Source organism: Lissotriton vulgaris, chromosome 9 (genome assembly GCF_964263255.1).
Source record: "Lissotriton vulgaris chromosome 9, aLisVul1.2, whole genome shotgun sequence".
Taxonomy (NCBI): Eukaryota; Metazoa; Chordata; class Amphibia; order Caudata; family Salamandridae; genus Lissotriton; species Lissotriton vulgaris.
In genome coordinates, this window is record NC_141697.1 from 1186231231 (window position 1) to 1186245752 (window position 14522).

Consider the following 14522-nt stretch of genomic DNA (forward strand, 5'->3'; position numbering starts at 1 on the left):
GAGAGTGCACGGCCCAGGACGCAGGGAGGGGTCTAGCGCATCCTGGATCACAAACAAGCGCACGCGACCTGCAGTGAGGAGACCGGAGACCAAGAGGAAATTCCATAAATACAGCCTTTTTGCAACACAAGCTGTCGCCATGCAATACGGTGCTGTCTAGTCAACAGACATTCCAGGTGACCTTTCTATGTCAATGACCTTGTCAAATTGCTACAATGTATACTTTCATTTGCGTTGTGAAAAAAAATGTTTAAGACCTATGACTCTGGGTAGCTTCACAACATCCTGGATCACAAACAAGCACGAGCATGACCCCGCGGTAAGGAGGCGAGGAGGGGAACAAAAGTGCTCCAGAACGTTTTCAGTGTAGATTGCTTCTGGTTCTTTCCTTCAATATGGGACTGTCAAATCCAAAGGCCATAAAGTCAAAATGCTGATAATAACTTATTAAATTGAAGAAACTCCAGCCAGAGCATAAAGCAGTGTCGACATCCACAGATTCCAACATATGGTGCCTTCACACCTTCCCACTTGAACATAAGCATTCCACAGGAGCATACCAATATAAGGAAAGTGGAAAAGAGGGAAGGAACCAAAAGAAATAACAGATCATCACAGGGTTCTTTTCATGGCAATAAGCACAGACTGAGGAAATCTTGCAACACATTGTACTGCAAGACTACCATGGACACTTAAAGAAGCAAGAAAAATGGCGCCCGAACACAGGTCGGTTACTGAAGGACAAATTAACTAGGGTGCAGTGCACCCCTCAAACCACTGGGCCCCAGCGAAACTGTTCCAGCTGCACTAATGATAGCATGGTACCTGATGAATGAAAATCTGTGTTTTTGTTTTGGGGGATAAAATGGTCCAGTGGTGAAACGTTATGGATTGCTAACACTCAAATCCTGTGGGCGGAAAGACCGGGGGTCGTACGGGGGTCAGAGTCCTCATAGCTAATGTGGTCTGTGCCCTACCTCATTCAAAGTCTGGCCTTTTGTCTAAAGGGCCAACAGAACATAGACATGTTTTTGGAGCAGTGGTTTCCAGTGATGCGCGAGGACAAAGGCCCACTGGGGGCTGGACTGAACTCATCAGCGCATTCCCCGTAAGACTTATGGCAGCCATCGCATGGCAACGTCTTTCTTTAAGGCAATGGCTGGCCTACATTGGGCCATGTTTAACCAAGGACTCTTCACTCTGTGCCACCATGCAGCGCTTGCTGCTGGGGGAAGGGTGCCACAAGGCAAAATTGGCAGCTCAGAGACTCACGTGACGCGAGAACAGAGCTCCATTTCCTGTCACTTTCCTGTTGTTTCGGTTAGCCTTCCAGCTAGTTCATAATGGTGTGTACTTCATTAAACTAGCAGAAAAACAAAACTCTGGTATCTGAAACCGCACTCTACAAATATGCGTAACATAACGTAACATAGCATAACAATACACAACATCAGAGAATTTTTCCAGAACTGCAACTAAAAGCTTTTAAATATAGTAACTTATTGAAATTGCAAAATGTTGAATCGCTCAGGATATTCTGCTTTTTTTCCTGTGGTCATTATGATACTCCATTAAGGACAATCTTATTACCACTGTTGAAATCTCTGAATTTTGTCCAGGTTAAGTCGGCCCTTATACATCTTCAGTTTTTCCCGGATGTTCACACAACCTATGTTGTTGCTCGCTTCCTGGCCTCTTTGTTAAGGCTAAGGAAGACGTTTCATATGGGTTTCGGTCAGACCTGATTTGTCTTTTATTTTGCAATTTATCATTGCTACGAAATATGTTATGACTGTCCTGTGTATTGCTGGGATACCCGACTTTTTACGTAATGCACTTTATTGTGGTTTGTTTCTGAAATGCCTGGATTGTTTACATATTTGCCTAATTTGCACAATATATTTATTGCCCAGGAATGGACAGTTAGTTATCCGGACTGTAAAGTATCCTTATTGGGATGCGCTGCTTTTCTTTTTAGGTTTCGCTGGGGAACGGAGCGTAAGCTCCGCCTCCAGAGAAATCTGTAGTTTCTAGTAAGGGTGCCTTGAATACGCCCCTCTGTTTCATTGGCTAGCTCCATAAATGGAGGCTAGCCATTGGAACAGAGAGGCATCAGTCATGGCCGGACCAGATTCGGGGGCGTTCCCGAGAATCTTTGGCTTTTGGCTACGTCATGCTACGTCAGCCAAAAGCCGGGAACGCCCCCGAATCTGGTCCGGCCGGGCCGTGCTTGCTGCTGTCCTGCCTTGTGTCCCTCCTCCCGCCGTCCCCCCTCCCCCCTCCTCGCAGTCCTGTTATGGCCCGATCGAGTGGCCACCTCGATTGTTAACTAACTGAAGAGCCGGTGCCCACCCGGCATTGCCCCGTTTTCTCACCGCTGCGGCCCGGGGGCCTGAAAGTGATCGGAAGCTGAAGCGAGAGAAACGAAGGGGCCGCGACCTGATTGGTCCTCTGTTGACAGGAGGCGCGCTCTGATTGGCCGTTTGCAGTAGGCCTGTCCCGAGAGGCGCGCTCTGATTGGATGCCTTGCCCGCAGAAGCTGGGTGTGTATGGAGGCTCGACGCAGGAGCCGCGACCGGATTGGGCCGCAGCAGTGGAGCCGCCCCAGCGAGGATCCGGAAGCCGAGTCAGCCGTTCGACCCCGTCCTCGCCGAGGGAATCTCCGAAGTGCCAGGTAATCACCGCCGGGCCCGGGGAGAAGAGGAGGAAGAGTGATGGCAGCTGGACTGCAGGGCCCCCGTGAGCGGAGGGAGCCCTGCAGCGAGAGGAGCGGCCTTCAGAAGCGAGCGGAGGGGGCGCGAAGCACATTGCCGGTGCCTGCCCCCCCCCCGTGAGGCTCCCCGACTGGAGGGAGAGCCCCGAGTGAAGAGAGAGCCGCCGGCCGGTGAGTGAGCCGACGAAAGGGAGGGACGCCGGGACACATTGCCGGTGTCCGCCCCTCCCCCGCAGTAGCGCGAGCTCGCGTTCCTTGGGTGTGTGAAGCCACGAGGGCTTCAAGGGCGGCCCCGGTTGGCAGTGGGTCGCCCCAACGTGCACAGAGCCCGGAGAGGCTCCCCGCCCCATTTTTTGTATTTAGAGCCCTGAGAGGCTCTGGGGGGCATTTGGTGAAGTAAATGGAGAGTCAGGGCGGCCCCGGATGGCAGTGGGTCGCCCCAACGCTGAAGAGAGCCTGTTGAGGCTCAGAGGGGCCATTTTTCAGGACGTCAAGCCCCAGAGGGGGGCTCCAACGACCCCATATTTATAGCTGGTGAATGCTTTTCCCTCGCAGCTGAGGTAAGGGGAAAATGCTTTTATATATATGTATGTTGTGTGCGTGCTGGCAGTTTTAAGTGTGTTTATGTAAGAGTGTAAATGAGTAGGCAGAGTGTGTGTTTGTATATGTATAAATATGTATGTGTAAGTGAAGGTCAAGTGGAATGTAAAGGCACTTCCGCTACCCCAGGCATTTTGGTGAATTGACCTTGGAGCCGCATCTTAAGCGGACTGCAGGCCACAGGGACTAGGTGACGCAAGCAATGCTGGAGAGCGGTCAGCAACCCGGAGAGTGACGTCAGCAGAACGCAATCCACCCAACGAGTCCCCATCATGGGGTGTGCCCTTACTTGACCCATCAGGCGTAGATAAACGTGCGAGTGTGTGCTCTGAGACCCCTGTGTCTGGTGAGGTGAGCTGGGCGCCTCGCGTCCTTTTGACCTTTCTTCTTTCTTACTCCTGGCCTCTTTCATCCCTTCCCTTTTATTTCTGCCCTCTCTCTTGCTCTCCCACTCTTTTCTGCCCTCCCACTACTTCTTACACTTTCTCATTCCTACACTACCTCTGTATCCTGTCCTCTCCTCTTTGCATATGCCCTCTCAACATGCGCTATCACTGCACACAGCCTCTCTACACACGGCCTCTCTGCACATGCCTCTCTCCATATGATCTCTCTGCACAGGTCCATGTGTAGAGAGGACAAGTGAAGAGAAGGCATGAGTAAAGAGGGCGTGTGCAGAGAGGGTGTTTTCCGGACAGGGCAAGTACAGAGAGATCAAGTGCAAATAGTGCATGTTTAAAAGGGCATGTGTAGAGGCTATAAGTTGACCAGTGCTTATGATGAGAAAGTGAGTGCAGGTGACAACAAATCTGCAAACTCCAATGGTGTTCCTTATGTGATGAGAACACATCTGCAAACTGCTATGGTGTTGCTTTCCTGAGGCACTGTCAACTTTTTCACACATTTTTTCCTCTTTCTGTCTACATTACTACACTAATACCTGCCCCCTCTCTCCCTTCTACCCTCTCTCTTTCTTGCCCTACATCCTTCCTTCTCACTCCCTCCCTTTCCCTCTCTCCCACTCTCTCCCTTTCCACCTCTCTTCTGATCTCTTTCACTTTACTGTCCTCAATCTCTTTTATCTCTCTCCTTTGTTTCAATCTCACTTCCTTTCGCCCTCCCTCTACATCTCTCACACTCCTGCCTTTCACTCTCCATCTACATCCACATTTTCTCTACACTTTCTATCCCGCACTCCTTATCTTTTCTTTCAACACTCTCTCGCTTCTGCCCTCCTTCCTGCTCTATTCTTTCCTGACCTCCCTATCTCTTCTGCCTTCTCTCACTCTATTACCTCTGCCCTTCTCTCTACTGTTATCCCTCTCTCTCTTCTGCCTTCTTAGTCTCTACTGCCCTCCCTTTCCACCTCTCTCTTCTGCTCTCTTTCACCTTCTTGTCCTCCATCTCTCTCCTCCTTCTCCTTCCCGCACTCCCTCTAACCTGCTGCCCTCTCCTTTCTGCCTTTCTCACACCCTCCTACCTTCCCTCATGCCCTCACACTCCTTTATGCCCTTTCTCTCTCTCTTCTGCCTCTATTCCTTCCTTCCTGCCCTCCCTCTCTATCCTGCCCTCGCTTCCTTTTGACCTTTCTTCTTTCTTACTCCTGGCCTCTTTCATCCCTTCCCTTTTATTTCTGCCCTCTCTCTTGCTCTCCCACTCTTTTCTGCCCTCCCACTACTTCTTGCACTTTCTTATTCCTGCACTACCTCTGTATCCTGTCCTCTCCTCTTTGCATATGCCCTCTCAACATGCGCTATCACTGCACACAGCCTCTCTACACACGGCCTCTCTGCACATGCCTCTCTCCATATGATCTCTCTGCACAGGTCCATGTGTAGAGAGGGCAAGTGAAGAGAAGGCATGAGTAAAGAGGGCGTGTGCAGAGAGGGTGTTTTCCATACAGGGCAAGTACAGAGAGATCAAGTGCAAATAGTGCATGTTTAAAAGGGCATGTGTAGAGGCTATAAGTTGACCAGTGCTTATGATGAGAAAGTGAGTGCAGGTGACAACAAATCTGCAAACTCCAATGGTGTTCCTTATGTGATGAGAACAAATCTGCACACTCCAATGGTGTTGCTTTCCTGAGGCACTGTCAACTTTTTCACACATTTTTTTCCTCTTTCTGTCTACATTACTACACTAATACCTGCCCCCTCTCTCCCTTCTACCCTCTCTCTTTCTTGCCCTACATCCTTCCTTCTCACTCCCTCCCTTTCCCTCTCTCCCACTCTCTCCCTTTCCACCTCTCTTCTGCTCTTTCACTTTATTGTCCTCAATCTCTTTTTTCTCTCTCCTTTGTTTCAATCTCACTTCCTTTCACCCTCCCTCTACATCTCTCACACTCCTGCCTTTCACTCTCCATCTACATTTTCTCCTCACTTTCTATCCCGCACTCCTTATCTTTTCTTTCAACACTCTCTCGCTTCTGCCCTCCTTCCTGCTCTATTCTTTCCTGCCCTCCCTATCTCTTCTGCCTTCTCTCACTCTATTACCTCTGCCCTTCTCTCTTCTGTTATCTCTCTATTCTGCCTTCTTAGTCTCTACTGCCCTCCCTTTTCCACCTCTTTCTTTCACCTTCCTGTCCTCCATCTCCCTCTCTCTCCTCCTCTAGCCCTCCTTCTCCTTTCCGCCCTCCCTCTCTTACCTGCCGCCCTCTCCTTTCTGCCTTTTTCACACTTTCCTACCTTCCCTCATGCCCTCACACTCCTTTATGCCCTCCCTCTCTCCTGCGTCTATTCCTTCCCTCCTGCCCTCCCTCTCTATCCTGCACTCGCTTCCTTTTGAGCTTTCTTACTCCTGGCCTCTTTCATCCCTTCCCTCTCTCTGCAAATAATTGCATTATAAATACACTCCAGATTTCTGTGTAAAGTAAAACACATCAACGTTTTACACATAATTCAATGAAGATACAAAACACCATTTATCAAAAGCTCAAACTTTAACAAAGGGAGTGCAGAGTAGGGAGTGCATAGAGCAGGGGGAGTGCAGAGTGCATAGAGTGCAGAGTGCGTGCAGAGTGCATAGAGGGTGCAAAGTGCATAGGCAGTGCAGAGTACATAGGGAATGCAGAGTCCAGAGAGAGTGCATAAAGAGTGCATACAAAGTGCATAGGGAATGTATACAAAGTGCAGAGTGCATAGGGAATGCAGAGTGCATAGGGAGTGCATACACAGTGCAGAGTGCATAAGGAGTGCAGAGTGCATAGAGAGTGCAGAGAGAGAGTGCATAAAAAGTGCAGAATGTATAAAGAGTGCAGAGAGAGTGCAGAGTGCATAAGGAGTGCAAAGTGCATAGAGAGTGCATAGGTAATGCAGAGTGCATAGGGAGTGCATAGACAGTGCAAAGTGCAGAGAGAGTACATAGGGAGTGCAGAGTGTATAGAGAGTGCAAAGTGCATAGGAAGTGCAGAGTGCATAAGGAATGCAGAGAGTGCATAGGGAGTGCAGAGTGCATAAGAAGTGCACAGTGCATAGGTAATGCAGAATGCATACAGAGTGCATAGGGAGTGCAGAGTGCATAGGGAGTGCAGAGTGCATAGGGAGTGCAGAGTGCATAGACAGTGCAGAGTGCATAGGGAGTGCACTCTGCACTCTTTAGGCACTCTGCACTCTCTATGCACTCTCTATGCAAAGTGCTGCATAGGGAGTGCAGAGTGCATAGGGAGTGCATAGGGAGTGCATGATAAGTGCAGAGTGCATAGGGAGTGCAGAGTGCATAGGAAGTGTGGAGTGCATACAAAGTGCACAGTGCATACAGAGTGCTGCATAAAAAGTGCAGAGTGCATAGGGAGTGCATAGGAAGTGGAGCGTGCAGGGTGCATATAGAGTACAGAGTGCATACAGAGTGCTGCATAGGGAGTGCAGAGTGCACAGGGAGTGCATATGAAATGCAGAGTGCATAAGAAATGCAGAGTGCATAAAGAGTACTAGGGAGTGCTAGAGAGTGCCAAGTGACTGCAAAAAAAAAGGTAATGGCAATGTAAATGACAATGCCATTTACTTATCTGTTTTCGAAACAAAAACATAAATACAAATTTTGGCATATACAATGCCAATAACTCTAACTTTTCCAAAGGCGAAACCATTGCATTGTAAATGCTTGTTTCTTATTGTCCTAAGGGGTTCAATATTATTTACTGTTCTGCTCCAGTAGGCCTGGATGGCTCGTATATTTGCATATTTTTCACAATTTGCCTATCCTGCCATTTTTTAAATGTATGCTTAGCCTGGAAATGATGAGCTGATTTATGATAAAAATATATACATTTTTACTTCTACGTGCCGCCGGGTTCTTGCCTCCTCTATGCCTTGTATGCTCGTCACTCTATGGTGTGCTACCGGGTTCTTCCCTTTCCTATGCCTCGCTAACTTGTCATTTACATATGGTTTGGCATAGAACGCATGATGAACTAGACACATCCAAACTCTTCCATGTAGTGCTTACACACGCGTGGCCGCCACGCTGTCACACTATTATACGATTACCAATGTACGGAAAGAGTAACTTCCATCACTGCTCTCCACGCCTACTGGGACGAGGCGCTATCCACTACACTCACAGCAAAGCAATGGACACAGCTAGGGGTCCCGAAGTGCATCTCCACGAACGCCAGACTCAAATATACTTGTAATTAACTATCTTCATTCTTCACCATACCTACCTCACTCCCCAGAGGCTGGTGCGTATGTGCCAGGGGGCTTCAGACTCCTACCCACGCTGCCAAGGCATCATGGTCAATTTTATCCACATGGTAAGGACACGTCCCCAGCTGAAAACCCACTGAGATAAAATAGCTGAAGTACTTTCCGTGGCCCTAGACACTCCCCTCCACAAGAATGGTCTTCACTATCTCCTAGGGATAGCCCCCCACTCGGCTGCCCGTAAAGCCACCATCACATTTCTTAACCTGGCACTAGTCTTGGCTAAATGAAGAATAGCAATGCGCTGGAAATCAGCTGAACACCCCCCCCCCCCCCCCCCCCCCCCCCAGGTTGTGGCGCTCTGATCTGCGTGCTGGCATTGTGAAAGAAGAGCTACACACTGCAAGGACAGGTCGCCCGCCTCCATCCCACCCCCCAAACTGGCAAAGATATCTGGAGGTGGTGAGGTCTAAATCTGCGCGGGCACTGCACCCTAAGAGTGCTGGTGATACCGATTGGCCCAGAGACCAGCGGCGCACCCGTCCCGCCCCCTTCCCATTCGCCAGGTAAAAACCCCTACATACAGAATACAGTGATCAATGACCCTGAGGAATCGGCCTCCTCCCCTCCTTCCGGCCCCAATTGACACACCACACCAAAGCTATCAGTAGCCTCACGATTATTACCCCATATTGTGAACTCTTTTTAGATTGTTTAGAGATATGTCTGTAGCCTCTAGCACACCTCACACACAGCAACATGAGGTCAGAGCTCTAGCCACACACACAGCAACATGAGATGAGAGCTCTAACCACACACACACTACATGAGATCAGAGCTCTAACCTCACACACAGCTACATGAGATCAGAGCTCTAACCTCACACACAGCTACATGAGATCAGAGCTCTAACCTCACACACAGCAACATGAGGTCAGAGCTCCTACCTCACACACAGCTACATGAGATGAGAGCTCTAACCACACACACAGCTACATGAGATCAGAGCTCTAACCTCACACACAGCTACATGAGATCAGAGCTCTAACCTCACACACAGCAACATGAGGTCAGAGCTCTAACCTCACACACAGCTACATGAGATCAGAGCTCTAACCTCACACACAGCTACATGAGATCAGAGCTCTAACCTCACACACACTACATGAGATCAGAGCTCTAACCTCACACACAGCTACATGAGATCAGAGCTCTAACCTCACACACAGCTACATGAGGTCAGAGCTCTAACCTCACACACAGCTACATGAGATCAGAGCTCTAACCTCACACACAGCTACATGAGGTCAGAGCTCTAACCTCACACACACTACATGAGATCAGAGCTCTAACCTCACACACAGCTGCATGAGATCAGAGCTCTAACCTCACACACAGCTACATGAGATCAGAGCTCTAACCTCACACACAGCTACATGAGATCAGAGCTCTAACCTCACACACAGCAACATGAGATCAGAGCTCTAACCTCACACACAGCTACATGAGATCAGAGCTCTAACCTCACACACAGCTACATGAGGTCAGAGCTCTAACCACACACACAGATACATGAGATCACAGCTCTAACCTCACACACAGCTACATGAGGTCAGAGCTCTAACCTCACACACAGCTACATGAGATCAGAGCTCTAACCTCACACACAGCTACATGAGGTCAGAGCTCTAACCTCACACACAGCTACATGAGGTCAGAGCTCTAACCTCACACACAGCTACATGAGATCAGAGCTCTAACCTCACACACAGCTACATGAGATCAGAGCTCTAACCTCACACACAGCTACATGAGGTCAGAGCTCTAACCTCACACACACTACATGAGATCAGAGCTCTAACCTCACACACAGCTACATGAGATCAGAGCTCTAACCTCACACACAGCTACATGAGATCAGAGCTCTAACCTCACACACAGCTACATGAGATCAGAGCTCTAACCTCACACACAGCTACATGAGGTCAGAGCTCTAACCTCACACACACTACATGAGATCAGAGCTCTAACCTCACACACAGCTACATGAGATCAGAGCTCTAACCTCACACACAGCAACATGACACCAGAGCTCTAACCTCACACACAGCTACATGAGGTCAGAGCTCTAACCTCACACACAGCTACATGAGATCAGAGCTCTAACCTCACACAGCTACATGAGATCAGAGCTCTAACCTCACACACAGCAACATGAGATCAGAGCTCTAACCACACACACAGCTACATGAGATCAGAGCTCTAACCTCACACACAGCTACATGAGGTCAGAGCTCTAACCTCACACACAGCTACATGAGGTCAGAGCTCTAACCTCACACACAGCTACATGAGATCAGAGCTCTAACCTCACACACAGCTACATGAGGTCAGAGCTCTAACCTCACACACAGCTACATGAGATCAGAGCTCTAACCTCACACACAGCAACATGACATCAGAGCTCTAACCTCACACACAGCTACATGAGATCAGAGCTCTAACCTCACACACAGCAACATGACATCAGAGCTCTAACCTCACACACAGCTACATGAGGTCAGAGCTCTAACCTCACACACAGCTACATGAGATCAGAGCTCTAACCTCACACACAGCAACATGAGATCAGAGCTCTAACCTCACACACAGCTACATGAGATCAGAGTTCTAACCTCACACACAGCAACATGAGATCAGAGCTCTACTGCTGTATGCTGTTCACCCCTGCATGCCTCACTCACAGCTACATGAGACCAGAGCTCTAACCTCACACACAGCTACATGAGATCAGAGCTCTAACCTCACGCACAGCTACATGAGGTCAGAGCTCTAACCTCACACACACTACATGAGATCAGAGCTCTAACCTCACACACAGCTACATGAGATCAGAGCTCTAACCTCACACACAGCTACATGAGATCAGAGCTCTAACCTCACACACAGCTACATGAGATCAGAGCTCTAACCTCACACACAGCTACATGAGGTCAGAGCTCTAACCACACACACAGATACATGAGATCAGAGCTCTAACCTCACACACAGCTACATGAGGTCAGAGCTCTAACCTCACACACAGCTACATGAGATCAGAGCTCTAACCTCACACACAGCTACATGAGGTCAGAGCTCTAACCTCACACACAGCTACATGAGGTCAGAGCTCTAACCTCACACACAGCTACATGAGATCAGAGCTCTAACCTCACACACAGCTACATGAGGTCAGAGCTCTAACCTCACACACAGCTACATGAGATCAGAGCTCTAACCTCACACACAGCTACATGAGATCAGAGCTCTAACCTCACACACAGCTACATGAGATCAGAGCTCTAACCTCACACACAGCTACATGAGATCAGAGCTCTAACCTCACACACAGCTACATGAGGTCAGAGCTCTAACCTCACACACACTACATGAGATCAGAGCTCTAACCTCACACACAGCTACATGAGATCAGAGCTCTAACCTCACACACAGCAACATGACACCAGAGCTCTAACCTCACACACAGCTACATGAGGTCAGAGCTCTAACCTCACACACAGCTACATGAGATCAGAGCTCTAACCTCACACAGCTACATGAGATCAGAGCTCTAACCTCACACACAGCAACATGAGATCAGAGCTCTAACCTCACACACAGCTACATGAGATCAGAGCTCTAACCTCACACACAGCTACATGAGATCAGAGCTCTAACCTCACACACAGCTACATGAGATCAGAGCTCTAACCTCACACACAGCTACATGAGGTCAGAGCTCTAACCTCACACACAGCTACATGAGATCAGAGCTCTAACCTCACACACAGCTACATGAGATCAGAGCTCTAACCTCACACACAGCTACATGAGGTCAGAGCTCTAACCTCACACACAGCTACATGAGATCAGAGCTCTAACCTCACACACACTACATGAGATCAGAGCTCTAACCTCACACAGCTACATGAGATCAGAGCTCTAACCTCACACACAGCAACATGACACCAGAGCTCTAACCTCACACACAGCTACATGAGGTCAGAGCTCTAACCTCACACACAGCTACATGAGATCAGAGCTCTAACCTCACACACAGCTACATGAGATCAGAGCTCTAACCTCACACACAGCTACATGAGGTCAGAGCTCTAACCTCACACACAGCTACATGAGGTCAGAGCTCTAACCTCACACACAGCTACATGAGATCAGAGCTCTAACCTCACACACAGCTACATGAGGTCAGAGCTCTAACCTCACACACAGCTACATGAGATCAGAGCTCTAACCTCACACACAGCAACATGACATCAGAGCTCTAACCTCACACACAGCTACATGAGATCAGAGCTCTAACCTCACACACAGCTACATGAGATGATCAGAACTCTGCTGCTGTATGCTGTTCACCCCTGCATGCCTCACTCACAGCTACATGAGACCAGAGCTCTAACCTCACACACAGCTACATGAGATCAGAGCTCTGCTGCTGTATGCTGTTCACCCCTGCATGCCTCACTCACAGCTACATGAGACCAGAGCTCTAACCTCACACACAGCTACATGAGATCAGAGCTCTAACCTCACACACAGCTACATGAGGTCAGAGCTCTAACCTCACACACAGCTACATGAGATCAGAGCTCTAACCTCACGCACAGCTACATGAGGTCAGAGCTCTAACCTCACACACACTACATGAGATCAGAGCTCTAACCTCACACACAGCTACATGAGATCAGAGCTCTAACCTCACACACAGCTACATGAGATCAGAGCTCTAACCTCACACACAGCTACATGAGATCAGAGCTCTAACCTCACACACAGCAACATGAGATCAGAGCTTTAACCACACACACAGCTACATGAGATCAGAGCTCTAACCTCACACACAGCTACATGAGGTCAGAGCTCTAACCTCACACACAGCTACATGAGGTCAGAGCTCTAACCTCACACACAGCTACATGAGATCAGAGCTCTAACCTCACACACAGCTACATGAGATCAGAGCTCTAACCTCACACACAGCTACATGAGGTCAGAGCTCTAACCTCACACACACTACATGAGATCAGAGCTCTAACCTCACACACAGCTACATGAGATCAGAGCTCTAACCTCACACACAGCTACATGAGATCAGAGCTCTAACCTCACACACAGCTACATGAGGTCAGAGCTCTAACCTCACACACAGCTACATGAGATCAGAGCTCTAACCTCACACACAGCTACATGAGGTCAGAGCTCTAACCTCACACACACTACATGAGATCAGAGCTCTAACCTCACACACAGCTCCATGAGATCAGAGCTCTAACCTCACACACAGCTACATGAGGTCAGAGCTCTAACCTCACACACAGCTCCATGAGATCAGAGCTCTAACCTCACACACAGCTACATGAGGTCAGAGCTCTAACCTCACACACAGCTACATGAGATCAGAGCTCTAACCTCACACACACTACATGAGATCAGAGCTCTAACCTCACACAGCTACATGAGATCAGAGCTCTAACCTCACACACAGCTACATGAGGTCAGAGCTCTAACCAAACACACAGCTACATGAGATCAGAGCTCTAACCTCACACACAGCTACATGAGGTCAGAGCTCTAACCTCACACACAGCTACATGAGATCAGAGCTCTAACCTCACACACAGCTACATGAGATCAGAGCTCTAACCTCACACACAGCTACATGAGGTCAGAGCTCTAACCAAACACACAGCTACATGAGATCAGAGCTCTAACCTCACACACAGCTACATGAGGTCAGAGCTCTAACCTCACACACAGCTACATGAGGTCAGAGCTCTAACCTCACACACAGCTACATGAGATCAGAGCTCTAACCTCACACACAGCTACATGAGATCAGAGCTCTAACCACACACACAGCTACATGAGATCAGAGCTCTAACCTCACACACAGCTACATGAGGTCAGAGCTCTAACCTCACACACAGCTACATGAGGTCAGAGCTCTAACCTCACACACAGCTTCGTCTATGGAACAGTCTCCCCCTCTCCCTCAGAGAATGCCAGAGCCACACAGCTTTCAGGAAACGACTAAAAACTGTACTATTCTAGGAGGAGTCTCTGATCTGTTCACCTCACAGCACCGCGCGGAGATACACCTTCGGGTGTGATGCCGGCGCGTAACAAACCCATAAATAAATAAATAAATAAATAAATGAGATCAGAGCTCTAACCTCACACACAGCTACATGAGGTCAGAGCTCTAACCTCACACACAGCTACATGAGATCAGAGCTCTAACCTCACACACAGCAACATGACATCAGAGCTCTAACCTCACACACAGCTACATGAGATCAGAGCTCTAACCTCACACACAGCTACATGAGATGATCAGAACTCTGCTGCTGTATGCTGTTCACCCCTGCATGCCTCACTCACAGCTACATGAGACCAGAGCTCTAACCTCACACACAGCTACATGAGATCAGAGCTCTGCTGCTGTATGCTGTTCACCCCTGCATGCCTCACTCACAGCTACATGAGACCAGAGCTCTAACCTCACACACAGC